Genomic DNA, 19075 nt, shown 5'->3' with positions numbered 1-19075 from the left:
AACTATTGGGTTTTTAATAGCTGGTTTTGGTTTGCCTTTGAAACTTCATGCAAATTTAGTCAAAACTGACTAACTCCATGATAAAGAACCTACTAAACAGAAAGATATCAGAAGATCATTTTATGTTACACAAAGTGCAGAACAGAAAACTGTCACTCTACAAGGAAACTTTTGCAAATGTGTTTATCACAAAAGAAAAAGCTTCTAACTGTCTTATCTTGCAAAACCCAAAACCTAAGGACACCATCAAACATTTAAGAAGAGGTAAAAATACATATTTTGTCAACAGTATATCTTTAATAACCATGAAATTTGTAAAAATCATGACTATTTTTTATAAATGCTATTATAAGAAAATGACTTTTTCTTACTAGAGGTGAATTCTGTTTCTAATAAGTCAGTGATTAAACTTGTGGGATTCCACCCAAACCATGAGTTTCATTTCTTATGAGAATTCTTCACTTCATAAGAACTGGAAAAAATCAAATTTTTTATTTCTGTGGTAGGTGAGAGGAATCTGTATTTGTCTTTCATGTCCAAGGGAGAAAGCTTATTTTTGCCTTTATTGTTGTTTCTATATGGAACAACACTTCTTTTTTGAACTTTCCAAAAATGGTATATACTCAGTTCAGAACAAAATGGTTAAGTTTTAATGCATTGCTTACATCTCCTTTGTCTGACTGCCATGATCTTCCATCTCTCCACCTAAAAATTCCTAAACTCTTGAAATTCTGAAGCTACTTTAATCTTAAAAGTCATCAAACAGTAAACTCCAGTGTTTTTTCCACAAAGTGATTGGGTTGTCTTTATTTACAAAGACCCAGAAGTGTACCTTGCAATGAGAACCTGCAAAGAGTGCTTCCAGAGTTCAAACGGGAAAGTTCATTCTCAACAGCCTGCACAATTTTCCATTTATTTGATGAGATTACCAAAAAATACTTATCAAACATTTTCATTTAACAGAAAGAGATTACAAAACTGCTACTCGATTTTAGTTATTTGTAACTAGCCTTCACCAGAAATGAAGCATCCAATCTGGAGATGCTTAAGATACAATATCACCTCACTTTTCCATTGTGCATCCTTTCTCCTTACTTCTTGCACTGTCAAATTTGCTTGTTGGCTTTAAATGGGAGGCTTGTAGTTAGCATGATAACTCAAAAACTTTATTGACAAATCAAAGATCCTCTTTTAAAAAACAGTAATTCTGCTTAACAAAGATTCTGCATTTTAACACTGAAAAAAAAAATTTCCCAGGCAACTTGTCAATTTACCAGCTTGTGTTTTGAGTATATGCAGCCCCAGAGTACAGTATAATTAATTGCTAAAACAGATCACAAAGGTTTAGGTTCCTGTACTGGTTAACATTATCAATGGCCTGTTATTTTTTATAATGTCAATCTATTTCTTTTTTTTCTTGAATTGATAGGTAGAAAGACCCAACTGTTATAAACAGCACTGAATTTGATGCCTTTACCATTGCTTAAGGGGGAGAAGTCAAACGACAGATGGAAAGATCAAGTGGTGCAATGGTGTTTCTGTCATAATTAAGTTTTATGAAGACAAGACTGGTTGTCCATAATAAGCAACAGCCTGTTTTGACATTTATCAAATAACCAAATATGCTCTGTAAAGTGTGATTTAAAAATTTTTTTTTTTTTCTGCTTACACACCTGTGGAAAATAAATTTGAATTTATGCTGTTTAGCAGGAAGAAAAGAACACATGGTCTTCTTCCCCACAAAAAAAAAAAAGTAAGTTGCACACTACCTAGAAACAGATACATTAAGGAGAGAGGCATATATGGGAATGAAAGAATTTCCTCTGTAAAGGTACAGAGGAGTAATGTGTAAACTGGTTCAGATAAGTCTAAAATCTGCTTCCCTCTTTTTACTGCCTTCGCTACTTAGAATCTTAGAATCATTCAGGTTGGAAAAGACCCTTTGGATCATCGAGTCCAACCATGAGCCCTAGTCTACAAAGTTCTCCCCTACACCATATCCCTCAACATCTCACCTAAATGACCCATAAACACATCCAGGGATGGTGACTCCACCACCTCCCTGGGCAGCCTATTCCACTGTCTGACCACTCTTTCTGTGAAAAATTTTTTCCTAATGTCCAGTCTAAATCTCCCCTGTTGAAGTTTAAAGCCGTTCCCCCTTGTTCTGTCACTAATCACCTGTGAGAAGAGACCAGCACCAACCTCTCTACAATGTCCTTTCAGGTAGTTGTAGAAAGTGATGAGGTCTCCCCTTAGCCTTCTCCTCCTCAAACTGAACAGTCCCAGCTCCTTCAATCTCCCCTCATAAGATTTATTCTCCAGGCCCTTCACCAGCCTCGTTGCCCTCCTCTGCACTCACTCCAGCACCTCAGTATCTCTCTTGTATTGAGGTGCCCAAAACTGAACACAATACTCCAGGTGTGGCCTCATCAGTGCAGAGTACAGGGGGACTAACACCTCCCTACTTCTGCTGGTCACACTATTTCCAATACAAGCCAGGATGCCATTGGCTTTCTTGGCCACCTGGGCACACTGCCGGCTCATGTTCAGTTGCTTGTCAATTAGAACCCCCAGATCCTTTTCTTCCAGACAGCTCTCCAGCCACACCTCCCCAAGGTACTTCTATACTACCTTCACTATTCACTACTCAAAAAGCTTCACCAAAAGGTAAATCAACATTTTATGAGGTTACAATACACTTACTAAATTATTAATTTAATTATTTTTAATGCTTTCTTCTTCACAACTTTTCTATTTATCTATGATAGGAATGGGAAGCAATAATATGCAAGCAGAAATATTACAAATATTCTGGAGGCTCTGTCAGAGGGAGCCAGTAATCCCAGTAACAAGTACAGATCAGCAGGATACTTGCCATGTTCTAAAAGGCTCTGTTTATACACAAGAGTTGTACTGTTATGACTATATCAAAAGACTTATGTAGTGCAATCCCTTAAGTGTGGTTATGATTGCTGGCATAATGGTATGAAATTGCTTTGACTACTACAGTTTATTTGTTCTTCTCCAGGACTAGAACTGATATAACCAAACACATAATGGCACATATCTCAGTTTAAAGGAAAAAAAAATAATCTTAGCCAGCTGCATTTTACCAGTTAAAAAACTATGTTTAGACCAGACTTTTCCTTCCAACCACAACAATTTTCATGTGGAATTTCCTTTGAGAAAGCAGTATTTTATTTCTGCTCAAACTAGGAACTCTAGTACACAGCAGACAGTGTGATTACTTTAATTTTTTTAAACTGCTCAGACTGCTGTTTGTATAGCTTAGCTGTGCATGAGAGGGAACATTGCTAATTCCCCCAAGCTACCAAAACAGGATATGATTCTTATTCTCTTTCCTACTGCTTCTATAGCAGGGAAGCCCTTTAACAAGGAGCTCCTGGGAAGAACAGAGTCCTCAAAAACACTGTAGTAGAGCTATGAAATTGACCCACCCCTCTTGTTTCTACCACAAAGGACAAACACTCTGCTTAGATGGACAAATAAGAAAGTGAAGTCTTTGCAGAGAACTTGGATGAATATTGTTTTATAAAGACATGATAGGGATATAGTTTAGTAATGAGGGAATGGCTTCATTCAAAGTCTATCGCTTATTCAAATAACAGACTCAAAATTATATCTTTTATATGATTCTGCTTTGTGATGTTGATCAGATTAAGTACTCAAGAAACATTGGAGCATATTTTGCAGTTCTTTATAGTAGGATTTTACTGACATCCATATTGTTATTTTACCTCTGTCTTACATCATTTAGGTCAATGGTTCTCAACTTGTGGTCTGTGGACCCCTGAGGGGTCTCAATATCATCACAGGGGGTCTGCAAAGGCTTAAAGCAGGGGTGGGGAACATCCAGCTCAGAAACATTTGGTCTGGCCTGTGACAAGCACTGTGCCTCCTTTTCCCACAGCCCCCTCCCCTCAATGTTCCTCTCATACTCAAGCCTCCCCTGCCCCCCGCTGCCCTGACACACTACTATATTCACTGCTAGTATGGTTGGTGGGACCCACTTTAACTAGGTGGTTTTTCTCTTAAAGACTTTATCCCAACGGCCCTCTTCAGGGCCACAACGGAGCTGAAGTCTGTATCTCCAAGTGGTGGCCCTGGACCTGTAAACAAAAATAGATGGTGACTGAACACAGAGAAACAAGGGGGGAGGTGAGAAGAATTGTAAAAACTTTCACTCAATTTTTAATGTAAAAATTGGCATAAAATTTGGAATTAGCATGTTAAAATACCATAAAATGGACCATTTGAGCAAGAAGAGTGTTGTTGCTATTATTTAAAATTCATATGGAATCATTGCAATAAAGATATTATAATAGGAGTGTGTGCATTAACAGATTAACTTATTTCCCCTTCTCTCCAAATCTAAAGACCTTTTATGAGAAAATTGAAATAAATATTTGATGCAGTCTAGTGCTTTAAATCTTGATTTAACTCTTGGTGGTCTGCAGTCACAAAAGGTATTTAAAGGGGGTCCGTGGTGTAGGAAAAGTTGAGAACCCCTGCTTTAGGTGATTCCTATTACCAGTCAGAAAAAGTGCAAAGAATGTGTCTGTCAGGAAAAAGGAAGTGAGCTGATGAATTCCTTTACACGTATTATATGTGTGTTAAATTTGTACGTATACCAAAGTGTAAACAACTGTCTTATGCTCACAAATATGTTTCTGTGAATAGTTTAATGTGTTTATACTGAAACAGATACATGTGTTATGTCTGTTGTGGGGAAGAGGTATGATGGTGTGTTATGAAGTGTTTATAGACATACCTAATAGGAACATTAATATAATATATTTTGATTGAACTATTCATTCTCAAAACTAGGATATTATACTAGAAGTGTTTTACTTTCAGTGGGTTTTATGTAGGCAATCTTTCAGGTACATATTTCTCTGATTACTTTTGCTGACACATAGACAGACAGAAACAGAAAAACTAAAAACATTGTCGGGGTTTTTTTTCCCCTTAAAACATCTGTTTTGACACTTTTTTTTTTTTTTTAAAGTTTCAGGATTGTTTTGGTTTAGTTCCCAAGCAGAATAAAAACAAATGTCATACATCGAGAGTTTTCATGCACTGAATCGTTACTCTCCAGACAGTTACAGCTGTGGTGTGAGTGTGCCATGTGTGTAAATAAAGCACAAAGGGAATAAGATATTACTTTAAATGCCTTTGCCTATGCAAAGGCTAAATAAAAAATGAACAAACACAGACTGTAAAAAATGAGAAACTGGATGAGGACACCCGCATTTGACATGAAAAGGAGAAAGATACAAACAGCCCCAAGCCTCCAGGTGCAGGGAATCAAACCAACATTGTCTTGCATTCCAGCCACATCTTTTATTACATATAAAGTATAAAAGACATATTTCTCTAACACTTTGCAGCAAGTGGCTGGTCATTACTAATTCTTCTGGTATTCATTGTAGGGTGATAACAATCGTGATGACCTAACTTGGTTTTACATGTGGGATTATTTACTCTTCTGAAAAAGCCTGGACATTGGTTTCAGGACTGTGCAGTAGAATCAAGTGGTATTATATTCTGTGGTAAAGGGATTCTGTGGTAATTCAGTCACAGAACTGTGCCCTGGCTGTTACTTTGCATGGTAGAAGAGCCTTCAGTGGGGTACAAATGGGGTTTGGGGTTCAGGGTTTTGTTTAAGTCTCTGAGACTGGCAGATGCACCAAGCCAGGAACTATGGCCACTAAGGTTTCTGGCAACTGTCTCTGTTACCTGAGAGAAAGTCAGCCCTGGTACTATTTGTAGAAAGAACATAGAGCAGTTACAGAGACTCTGTGGAGTTTATGTCAAGCATAATTGATTTGCCTAGGGCTGTCCTGGGCACTTCAAATGTGATTATCCACTTGACCTTGGTTACCATGTAAGAAGTGTCTGGGCCTTCCCTAGGTCTTGAGTCATATATACCAGCCCACAGGGACACCTCAAATATCCTAACACCTCTGAAAAGCCAGGGAATACCTGTGCTCATGTAAACTGAACAGAGCTTCCAATGTTCGTGACATTCAGCAATAATTTTAAGGCTGAAGCTTCTGGTCATTAACCACTCAGAAGGCACTGCTGCAAAACATTAAGAGAAGCAACAGTTATAGCTGAATATTTGTAAACTATGAAGGAAAAGAGTCTCTTTATAATAGCAAATTTTAAAATGTTTGAAAAGTTAACTGAAAGTCATGGCTCCCTTGATTGTTTTCTAACACTGTTATCAAAGTAGCTGTAGAAGTTGGAGAAAAGAAGCATTGGGAGTTGGACTCGATGATCCTTATGGGTCCCTTCCAACTCTAGATATTCTATGATTCTTTGAAATATCTATATGTGATAGGTTTAACATAACAAGATGCTCATTTGTAAAGGGAAGGCAAGAATATTTTTTTTTAAATCTAAAGTTTGATAAAGTTTAGATGCAACTTGGGTCTGTGTGATCACACAAACATTGAAGTGTAGAACCTCAGATCAAAGGACTTGGTGCAAATATTAATCAATTTTGGTGAGGCAGGTTTCTGCCTGAGGCTTTTTGGTAATAAAAGACACCAAGTCTCTTCTGTGCCCTCACTGCTTTTTGCTTTTTTCTTTTTCTCCCTTCAAGGTTCAAAAAGGACAGAACATCATAAACCAGCTATAAACTCTACTATAAAGTAGCACAATGTTGGTGTGTTCACATAACCCTGAACCATTTTCTCTAGTTTAGATCCTGTATAGACTACTACAACATGCACTTTCTCATGCTGTGACTGCTAAAACTAAGAATGACAAGTTGAAAGAATACACAAAGTAACAAAGTTTTGGTGGAAAGGAGGAATGAATCCTATTTATATCTCACTTCACTGCTGTGGCAAGAGTAAATGAGTTTTAAAAGAGGCATAATTACAATTTACATATTCTTCTGAGATCTTTGGGTAAGGTTTCTGAAGGACCTATACAGAGAAAAAAAAACAGAACTACATTCCATAGAACTACAAACCACAGAACTACATTTTAATACAAGTTATTTATTTATGAAACCATTCTGTGACCCATGATATATTCAAAGCTCTAGTTAGTGCTAAAGAAGCCCAGCAGAGATAAAGGAAGTACAAATTCCATAGTCACAATCCCATGTACTTCATAGACTGACTATACAAGTAATACCTTGTTCTCCCATATTCCCAAAAGTACTGTATCACACAATAATTTGCATGACTGAAATGAAAAAAACTTTTGAGGAGATACAAGTTTTTGACCACTGAAATTCTACAACCTATATGCTTCAAATAAGTCATGGCAAAATCTATTTTACTTATTAAATCCTTTTATAAAAGGCTTAATAGGTATAAAGAACTCAGAGGACAACCACTGCTAATTATTGATTATAATTGGCACATAGTTAAATAAAGAAACATTTTCAATGCAAACTGGTAGAAGCACTGTTTGTTTTAGCACTGTAACAAACACAATTCCAAAACCCTTTCAGGCTTGTGAAGAGTTTTATTTTTTCTTTTCCAGAGTGCAAGCACAGTGTCAGTAGTTCATTAATTCAAGCAAAAAATAAAGTTTGCCTTCTAGACTCAGAGATGATGATCTGCCTTTGCCTACCAAGAACTCATTTCCAGGCATACTTTTTTCTCTCCGGTAACAGTAAAAGTATGGAGCAATTAAAGGTTGTTAAGAAGTACAATAATTCCCTCTATACCACATATTTCTGTACTAACATTGGTTGGGGTATATTTGAGAGGACTGTGTGAGGAAGAAATTGAAATATTATGGCAGTTCTGCAAGATTTTGTGACAGAACTTTCAAAAAATACAAACTGAACATTATGGAGAATATTTCTGAAAATAAATTCTAGTTTAGGACTTCACTTTGGTGGAGTCAAAGAACCTTCATAATTGGTGAAAGCGGATGCAGCAAAACTGGAAAATTTTACTGCGTAAAGTTGAGCTGTTGGTAGTTAATGGACTCAGTTGCAGTAGCATCTGCTTTTAGTTTAAGCTCTATCATAACAGATAGGTGATGACTCTCTGGTATCTTCTACACTTTCAAGAGCAAAAACCCTAAGGAGAGGTCTGTAATATGAAAACAAACAAAGGTGAACCAAACTATGGATTTCTAACTAAATCGTTTATTTGTTATCAATACCAAAACCAATCCCTTCTTGATAAATAAACCAGACTTTAGATGATGTATCCCATTGAATTTATATACCAGATGGATTTACTTTCATTACCTTAACATCTGTTTCCCCTTCTATCTTATGTTTTGTCACACTTGCCTGTTTTTTATAAGTTTGTAATTAGATTTAGACCCTACAGGCGGATATGTATTAAAGAACCTGGGCACAGTAATTTGTTTTACGCAAAAATTTTCAGGATTCATAATTGTAATCTATTCAAGGCAAATGTCCACTATTATTATATTTGATTCCAGTAATCTAGATGGATTACAGATTAATTAGATGCTTTTAGTACTGGGTTGCAGAAAGACCAGGGAGGAGAGGAATGTTTTCCTGGACTGGCAGAGGACAGATGGCTGGAGCATTCTGGCATCACTGGGTTCTTGCCCATTCCAGGCCTTACAGTACTGACATCTAGTCACCACTTCCTAACAGTTCCCATGTGTTGAAGATGAACAAATATTGGCAGCAAAAGCACTTTTCTAGGCTTCAATGCTAAGGAGAAAATCTGAATCAAGTATATTATAATATTAAAACATAACTTTATGCATTATAGATATATAGAAATGTGTATATGTAGATTCTTAACTAACTCTATACTTTCTGCTTTCATCCAGAATAGAAAGTGTGCAGAAGAAATACCCTTACAGTGAGTGGAAATCAGAACATGCTGGAAATATTTCAGTGTATTACTGAATGATCTTTTTACCAGAAAGGTCAGACTAATTGTCTGAAATTCTGGAAAACTTGTGTGAATCTTTAAGGTTTGTTCACACTAACTCTGTGCTTATATATGTGTTGTATGAAATCACAGAATATGTCTGAGGAATGTGCTTCCACATTATGAAACTGGTCTAAGAACATGGGACTCGTGAAAACCTTTGCTTATTTATACAATAAGAAAATACATAAACTTATATTATGAAGGATTTTCTTCTTAAAACAATAAACAGTCTTATAACTGCCTAAATAGGGCATAGATCAACCTCTTAATAAGAAACTTATTAATAGTCTCAAAAAATTATTAATATATTGTGAGAGTATATTCAGAATTACCAACACAAACTTCTTACTGCCATTCATATCTATTTATTACTAACCACTGAATCAAACACAACATTAGATGAATCACTGGCAACATACCTATGTGGTCTGTCAATTGATTTAACTCCATGGGCATCAGCTGAGTCAGACTGATTTGCCTCAACTGCAGATTTGGCCTATAGTTTGTATTTCAGACACTGTTTTGCTTATCAGATATGAAAAGAAATATTCGACCTTTTAAGAAAGAGGGACATGGAAACACCAGCTACCTTGATGGGTGCAATAAAAAGAGTATTTAGATAATCAACAAAGGAGCAATTATTTTCAAAGTTAAAAATGCAGTATATTTTCTGGAATGTTGCTTAATTCCTGCCCCTTATCTTAGCATTGGCTGCATAATCCTCACTACATGATGCTGTTAAATACTGTATTCCTTCACCCATTTTGAGTCATTAGTCTCAAAGATGTCTTTGCATGGGTGAAAACAGTCACAAAGAAAACAGCATATACTTGTAATTCACACAGAAAAGCCCACAGTATTTAGTCGTGTATGTCACTCTCTCCTTTCATTCTAATGAGATGTTTTATGCAAGTATCCGTTCTTTCTATTTCCCAGTATGATATAAACCAACCACAAAATCACCACCTATCAAATATAACCAGCAAGTACAAGTTTCCTTACAACAGACTTTGACTACTTTGACAATGCCAGCCATGAATTTGGAATAATGCCAGCAAAACACCACTGAGTGCTTTAAACCTCTTAAGTGAAAAATATGTTATCCATTAGAATGCCTTATGATTATCCATACTACTTCTTAAAAAATGCTCTGTTATGCTCCTAGCGATGAAGTTTACTGAACTCCAAATAACACATTATCCAAGGTTCAAGCAATCAAGGGTATACTAAGCAGACGTTTGAACAAGGATGCCGAATACTGTGCTTCTGTGCATTTCTAAACTCATAAATAGTCCCTGCTAATAAAATGAGTATGAGGAAGATACTGTTTGCTTACCCTCTGCAGTCTGAGAAAATACTTAGGCTGAAGTTAAAGGCTAAGGGATTTAAAATTTTTATCTCCCAGTGAATTTCAGGGCTTCAAAACACCTTTGTCCATTTGTGAACAACACATTTTGCAAAAAGAGAAAAGAAAAAAACCCATGAAAGCCAACCCAAAAGCATGCATAAACTTCAAGTATACTTAATTTATGCATGTTTGAAGTATTGTAATCAACTATAACTCAGAGCTACATAATGCTTTTAGATGCTTATTTTATATTAAATGACTTAATACTGTGTATCAAAATAATTTCAGTAATTAAAAAAATTCCTTATCAATTGGAAATGTTTTGAAGAAATAATTAATTTTTCAGTATCTAATAAACCAAGCCTGTATAAATTAGCTGCATTGGATCTCCTTGGATTAGAATCTTGACTGCGGGAAATGTAAAATACCAAATGTAAAAAAACAAAACTAAAAAAGTTATCTCAGTAGATTAGGTCATTATTAACCTGCACTTACTTTCAAGTCACTATTCAGGTTCAAATGAAGCAACTAATGAGGCCACTAGGAAATGCATCGTCTTGGGTCATCAGTAGACTGATTCTATTTAGTAGCTTCTTTCCAGTCAGCTAACCGGGGGACAGATGGTGACTGATACGTAATTTCTGCAGAGTATTATAAGAGTTAGCCACTTAACACGGGATTTCAGAAATATATTTTTTTTTTTTTTTTGAAAACATAATAGCTGCATATTGTCCAACAGAACTAGTGCCACTGTGTGGAAATTAGCAGTACCTTCTCTTTTCCTCCAGGGCATTGCTTTACTCTTCACTAATCCAAATAGAAGTTGTGTGACATAATCTCTTAGGTGTGACCTTGAAGAAGTAACCCAATTAAATCAATTTGATATTTATTCAGCCTTGATGTGCTTGTAGCATCATTTGTCATGTGAGCTCTTCAGACTTCTCAGCCAACTTAATCCATTTCATTCTAATGCTTTTCTCCTGTCTTTATTTCCATACATCATCATTACCAGCACTCCAGTTCAAGCTGCTCCTGAAGGGTTAAGCAGGAGATAATTATTAAATGTAAACTCAAACAAATGTTAGCACAGAGCAGCTACTGAAAGTACAGAGGTAAAAGGCCATTTACTGGCTTAATTAAAATTAATCAGAAATAATGGACTGTCTTGAAGGGGAATAATATAAACACATAGCACTAATCACACAAGCCCAAATCTTACAATAATTTGGGACTTCAAGTCTCACTGATTTAATACAGTATTTAGTGATAGAGAAAGGTTTAGAAGAGATCAGAATGAGTTCTCTTACATGATAAAACTCGTAATTCTCTGATTCAAAATCCTACTGTAATGTTTTAAAACAATTCATGATTAAAGTTTCCTTCTGACATTGATATCAGCTAGAAAGTCTTTCATAATGTGATCTTAATAGGCTATTAATATCAGGACAAGATTAAGGGATTTGTTCTACCCTTCAGGAGTGCATGTAGTTGCTGCTAAGATGAATGGAAAGTATCTATTCATATTGATCACTGTAAGACATGTTCTTTGAGGTTCATGCCCATCTTTCCATACACTCCTTGTGAAAAGCTAACTGCCCAGACAGACTGACAATGCTTAACTGGTCAAATCCTCTTTCTAATCTTTCTCATAATTATCTGGTTTTCATTTTGTGACTCTCCTAGAACCTAATGTTACTTTTTCCCTCTATTTTCTACACCAGTTTTCAAATACTTATATTAAAAAAAAGAACTGGTTTGGCTTTTTTAACTTGGGTTTTGGGTTTTGTTTTTTTTTTTTTTTTTTTTAAGAAAAAAACCACAACAAAACATGTCTTTGCTCGAGTATTGCTATCGTATTCTATCTTGTCTTTGTTGAGATATTGGGTCCTGTATGCTGAGTACAGCATAGGTGCTTAAAGACATGGTTAGCAAAAAAAGTTTAGTTGTAAACATCTTGCAAAACACACTCAGTTCTTAGACTTTTTACATCAGTGTACTTCAGAAAATTAATCCCAATTAGCTAGATTACTTTTACATTACTATATGGCTGTGTAAACACCTTACTTCAGAATTAAAATAATCTTAATTCAGTTTATCTTAATTTACCTTGGAAGTAGATATTAAATCTGATTTAGATCACTTTAATTTTAAGGGAGAGTATTCACATAATTGTTTATGTAGTTTAACTAATACAATTTAAATTCATACTTTTAGACCATTTAAATTATTTTTTCCCCTGTGTCCTCATGTAGATGGACTCTTCCTCTTCTTCCAAGGCTGTTCTTTTAAAAGCTCCTGGTGTCTCTCATACGCCTATAGGATTGGGCAGAGTTCATTGCATTTCTGCCAGGCTATTTTATAATTTGTTTCTGTTTGCTCCCTCCTATCATGTAAAAAATAATTAATATAAGTACAGGGTCCCTCTTTTTTGGATTATTTCTGTTCCTTTATGAAGACTAGGGCATTTGTAAGGAACAGTTACAGCCCTTAGGATATCATAGCCTGGCAGAAGGTGTCATGTTCTTGTCATTTAAGAGTTTGAGCTTGTTTAAGATTGACCAGAAGAAACGTCACTGCTGATACTATAACTTTGTCCTTGATGCTCTTAATGAAATTCTAACAAAAACATTTGCTGACAGCAGTTATGCTCATTCAGGTGTACTGTACTTTCTTCATAGATGCAGGTCACCTCATTGGTGTACTGGCCAAACCATGCCCTCTTTAACAGAGAACATTGGCAAGGACCTCTCAGATCATCACATTCACCCATGGTATCATAGGCATTAAAGTTGGACGAGTTCTCTGTCCCCACTATTCCTAGTGGGAGACTGTTACAGAAATTCAGTACTCTAACAAAAAGATATCTTCTAATATCCTGCCTAAAGATACTGATGAACAGGTAATGTGTCCTTTGTATTGTTCTTTGTGGACTATAAATCTCTTTATCCCAAGACAATTTGTGGAGAATCATCCCCAGTTAACCTACATTTTACTGCACCAGGCCAGGATCATAAACTTTTCTTAAGTGCAATTACAGTTGAAATAGCCATTCTAAGCTTATGTCCTAATATTTTTTCATCTTTTACCATTCATTCAGAAAACCTAAGATTATCTGATTTTAAGTTATTTCTCTTGACTGGTATCTACATTGATAAGATGTAAGATTTCCTCTCTCTTTGGTTCATAGCTAAACCCCGAAGAGTTAATCACCTTCAGGTAAAGGACTTGAATTTTTCTGGATAGGACTTTTATCACCGGAGTCCTCGTCTATAGTGGAGGTACCTGATGCTACCACTGTCCTAAGACTAAAAATAGCCTATATTTAACCGAAGTCTACATGACTTCCCTATCTCAAAGGATTCATTATGTGAATTAATCACCTTTAAGTTCTTGCTAACTGATAAAATGCTAAATATGTAAATGAGGGAGAAAAAGCAGCAGATTTTTGGTGTTTTTTTTTTTTCCCCTTGGGTAAGTCAAAGCAGCTGATAATGCTATTCCTTTTAGAGTACATTCAGAACCTTTCATTCTGTATCTCTCTGCCTTTAGTTTTCCCAAAGCAGAGCTCTCACAAAAACACCATGTCTAATATGGAAACATTAGAATACCCAAAAAGATAAGCAAGACATGATTAGAATGGTAATTAAAAAAAATAATTCTGTGACAAAGGTGGTGATGTCTGAAACTGGTTCTGGAATGATGTTCTGAATCATTCAGTTACAACACAGGTTGAACTCCTTTTCTACAGAGTAGAAATAAATATGTATACTCCTGAATATCCCAGGATTCCATCAGAGTCTAATATCCTTTGCATGCCTGACAACATTATGAAACTATAAGCAATTATTGTTACTCAATTTTAGCTTTGAACTGTTCTTCTGTCCACTAATAAAACCTTCCCTCTTTCTCCTCTGAAACACAACACACACGTTGTTCTTGTCTACACCTTCTTAATGTTGTTGCTCTTAATTAGCTATTATTAAACTCTGAACATTTCCTAAAAGTCTTTATAAAATAAACCTATTTATTATTACTGTTATATGTTCTGAAGTTTGTATTTCCAGAGACCACTTAAACTTCCTAACTTATAGTATACATTAGGTATAGCGTATACTATAATTTAGGCATACTAATGATGCCTCATTGTCTCTTCAGGAAAAGTAATTTTCCCTAGAAGGATGGTAGTTTTACACTGGAACTTTCATAATAAAAATATTTCAATGCCTCAGGAATGTAAGCTATGCATTTTCCTGTGTGTGGTTGGCACTTTTGCTAAAGTGTCAGCTCCTTCCTCAGCCAGTCTTTCTTGGAAGATGAGAGTCAGAATAGCTGTATGGAATAATGTGATGTAGAAGGTAATAAAAAGTATAGATTTTCAGCACCTTTGAGAGCTAGAAACCTACAGCAATCTTGCACCTGGAGAAGTTGTCTCAGGAGAGTCATTTAATGAAAATGCATTGTAATTGTGAGAACAGGAATTGTTCAGCAAAGCTTTATTGCATCTTTCCACTATTTTTGAGCTGTCTTCAATTTTAGCTAGAAGATTGCACATGGGAATCTCTATGCATCTTTCAGAAAGCAAACTGCAAGGTGAATAACCAAGAAAAACAGAATAATGCTCTCCAGTAACATAAATTGCAAATCCAGATAGAACCCATCCAAACTGATGTGATTAATGCCTGAAACATTGTGAAGAGCAAGATCATCCATTCATACACAAACAATGCAAGTATTAAGAACTCACCATTTTCCCTTCCATTGTGTCATCTTCTTTGCCATATGTTCTACACTCTAAGCTTAGCTGAAGTAAACCCAACAATACTGCTGCTCACTGGCTCTCAGAATAAGTAAAAGATTGTGGAAAATGCAGTGTAATACTATAGAAATTTCATGGAAGGTCAGCATATACATGTTTTATAAAATAACATACTATTCAAGTAGGTAATGGAGAGACAAAGGATACTCTCCCAGGGAATGGATGTACTTTCTGTCTCCAGCTGGATGTAGCTACAAAATATTAGCGAGTTTAATATCTGAGTTTAAGCATCTGGATTATTCTGGGTAGAAAGAAGTACTCTTCAAAACCATAACTAAATTAGTTATATCCTTACTGGACCTGCAAATTGTAACTAAGAGAGAAGAAATGAGCATTTCCAAAATTTCTTTGCTGTAATGTTAAAATGTTTAGCTAATAAATCTGTGAGAGACTATGTCTACTCTTTACAAATTACCGGAAACCTGTAGAAAAGCAGTGGAAGTTTCAAGAAATTCACCTTTGCCATAAACTGGAAAGATGAAGTAACATCTTCATCTAAATGCTAATCTATAGCTTACCTGATTTGACATAACACTAAAAATTTTTAAGGGATTTGGGGTGTATTTTAATAAAATGTGTTGGGTTTGTGTGTGGCAGGACTTTGGTAGTGGGGGAGGGGCCTACAGAGGTGGCTCCTGTGAGAAGCTTCTTGAAGCTCCCCCAGCTCCAAGTTGGACCTGCCTCTAGCCAAGGCTGAGCCAATTAGTGATGGTGGCTGTGCCTCTGTGATAACATATTTAAGAAGGGGACCCTGAGAGGAGGTGGAGTTGTGAGGAAAATACCTATGTAAACAGCGAGGTCAGTGGAAGAAAGGAGGAGGGGGGAGGTGTGCTGGAGCAGAGACTCCCTTGCAGCCTGTGGTGAGAGGGCAGGCTGTCCCCTTGCAGCCCATGGAGGTCCATGGTGGAGCAAATGCCCACCTGCAGCCTATGGAAGACCCCATGCCGGAGCAGGTGGCTGTGCTCAAATAAGGCCAGGACTCTGAGGGAAGCCCACGCTGGAGGAGCAGTCTGTTGCTGGGAGGACTGCAACACATAGAAGAGACCCACACTGGAGCAGTTTGTGAAGAGCTGAAGCCCGTGGGAAGGACTCATGTTGGAGAAAGTTCACAGACGACTGTCTCCTGTGAGAGGGACCCCACGCTGGAGCAGGGGAAGAGTGTGAGGAGTCCTCCCCTGAGGAGGAAGAAACAGCAGAGACAACGGGTGATGAACTGACCACAACCTCCACCCCTGTCCCCTGAACTGCTGGCAGAGGAAGGAGGTAGAACAATTGGGAACAAATCTGAGCCTGGGAAGAAGGGAGGGGTGAGGGCAAGGTGTTTTTAAGATGTGGTTGTATTTCTCACTGTCCTAATCTTCAGATTGGTAAATTAATTGTTGATGGGGGTAATGTTCAAATTAAATTGTTCTTTTTCTTTCTCAATCAAGTCTGTCTTTTGCCCGAGACCATAACTGGTGAATCATCTCTCCCTATCTTCATCTCACTCCCGAGCCTTTTCTTGTATTTTCTCTTCCCCATCCCTGAGGGAGAAGGAATGAGTGAACAACTGTGTGGTGCTAAGTTGCCCTCTGGGCTTAAACCATGACATAAGAGCAGAATCAAATTTGTACTGGTAGTTTCAGACAACCTTTCAGTGAAGATATACCAAAGAAAAAGTTAGGTTTGGATCTTGGACATTAAAAAAAATCTCAAAGCAATTACACATTAAATTATCTTCATGAGACTGAGTTCTTTTTCTGTTTCTTTTGTTTGTTTGTTTTTCTTCAGCTAGTGAATCTTCATATAAATTTATAGGTTTCTTTCTGGTTTGAAGTGGAAAAGCCTGTCTCCCAAGACATTCAATCCCTTGAAGAAGGGCAAAAAATATCCATTTTAGTGGGAAATTTCCATATCTCATGGAGACATGGTCATATTGTACACTATCCAAGTTCTTAATCAAAATATGGAACATCTCATATTTCCATCCAGAATACAAAGAAGAGAGCGAGGCTCAGATTCTCTGCTGTGTTAAGAATGAGGAGGTACCAGTAAAATCTAATAGAGTGCTTTGATTAAAGTGTAGATGAGATTCTATCCTACTGAATCCCCTCTTTTTTCCTTATTAAATAATTTCAGACATAACCTATGCTCTCACATTTCTACCCTCTTCTAAAAACTGAAAAGAGTAGCTTCATCTACCCAGATTTGGTTCTGTCTGTCACCACTACTCAGTTTATCTACTGATCAGATAAATGGTATGACACAATTATGAGAGTTCAGCTGTTTACCACAAATAATAAACATATTCCCTTCTCCACCTTCTTTTTCTAAATTTTACCATTCAGATAACAAAAATCTGCTACTTAAGATGATTTTTTTGTAAATTTCTTACAAAATTATTTGTGGCCTGCAGAACTGTTCAGTAGTGACTACTGCAAGACAATAGTTTATGTAATGAAATGAATTAGAAATTTGTATAGAGCTTATAAATAGCTAAAGTATGAATTGATACACAAATTAGTTTGAGACATTCAAATTATGTATTCTTATTAGACTGTATTATTTCTGATTCACAACACGCCAGCTGCTAAAATTCATTTTAAAATTCCTGTGATATTTTCAAGGGTATGAATTACCATTTTTGCTGAAGATACAGCTTGCCAAGTGAATGTAAAAGAAAATGAAAAAATGTTCTTATTTCAGCTATATCACGAAAAAATGACAAAATTCAAGTTAAATAACTCTACTCAAAAAATTATAAGTTCATATATGTGTTCATAGTGTGTTATTTCTAAACAATTGAGTGGTAAATGTTAGAATAGGAAATGTTCATGAAAACTCAGAAATGAAAATTCTCTCCAGAATTAGAACAAATAATTTTCAGTGTTTTTCCCTAATATTTCTTCTTATATTCTCTGTCCACTTCATATTTGTTCAGTTTCAGCATCAGAATAGCACTGCCACAAAGGATGTGCTTACTGTTCTTACTAATAATTTGCCTGAGTGTTCATACTGGGACTTTTACAGTGAGCTGTAATATTGAATTTAGAGAAGCATGTGGAGGGGTGTCGTGGTTTGAACTCAGCTGGCAGCCAATCACCACGTAGCTGGTCGCTTATCTTTTTTTTTCCACCCCCTGGTAAAACAGTGGAGAGATAGAAAGGAAGGTTGAATAAAAAAACAGTTTAGTGATGGTAACAAAACAATAGTAACGATAGGAAGTCTAAACGGGAAATGCACAATGTGGTTCCTCACCACCCGCTGACCAGTACGCAGCCCGCCATAATGTCACATGATATGGAATACGCCAATGGCCAGTCCGACCCGGCCCTCCAGCTGTGGTCCCTCCCAGCTCAAGGAAAGTTAACTCTATCCTGGCTGAAATCCAGGTTGAGCACTCTGGCTATGCTCTCCCCCAGCTCAAGAAAATTAACTATCCCAGAGAAACCAGGCCAAGGCGTAATGGGCAAGACAGATGCAGCCCTCCCATTGCCCATGAAGCGCACAATGAGACGTGCACTCCATGCCATATGACAGAGGGAAGTTGCTGTGCAACCTCTGCTGTATGAACACTGTGGATGGAACCTTACCTTGGGTCTACAGCAAAATTACCACTGATGTTAATTACAATATGATAAAGGCTACTGTGAAAGGACAAGATATGTCATTGTGTCTCGGAAGACTGGTAATGTGGGATTCCAAGTTTTGTCTGTGAAGTACACAGATGAAGTTAGTGCTGAGAATGTCCAGCCCACCCTTACATCTTTTTCATCCTTATGTTTCCTTTCACAGATATGAGTGTGCTGACATTTCACGATCTGTACAAGATGAACAGGGGAAGAGGGTGACACCATAATGCCTCAAATCAGTAGACTCCTTAAGCACATAGCAAACTTTAAAAGCATGAAGAACCTTAATACTACTGATCCAGCATATGTATTTCTTTATTGTGATAACCCTCATTCTCCCCCTCATGAACAGAGGTTCACGGTCACACATTTCTAAGAG

The sequence above is a fragment of the Strix aluco genome, chromosome 4 (assembly GCF_031877795.1).
Source record: "Strix aluco isolate bStrAlu1 chromosome 4, bStrAlu1.hap1, whole genome shotgun sequence".
NCBI classification, from domain to species: Eukaryota; Metazoa; Chordata; class Aves; order Strigiformes; family Strigidae; genus Strix; species Strix aluco.
Note: the sequence above shows the minus strand (reverse complement) of the source record.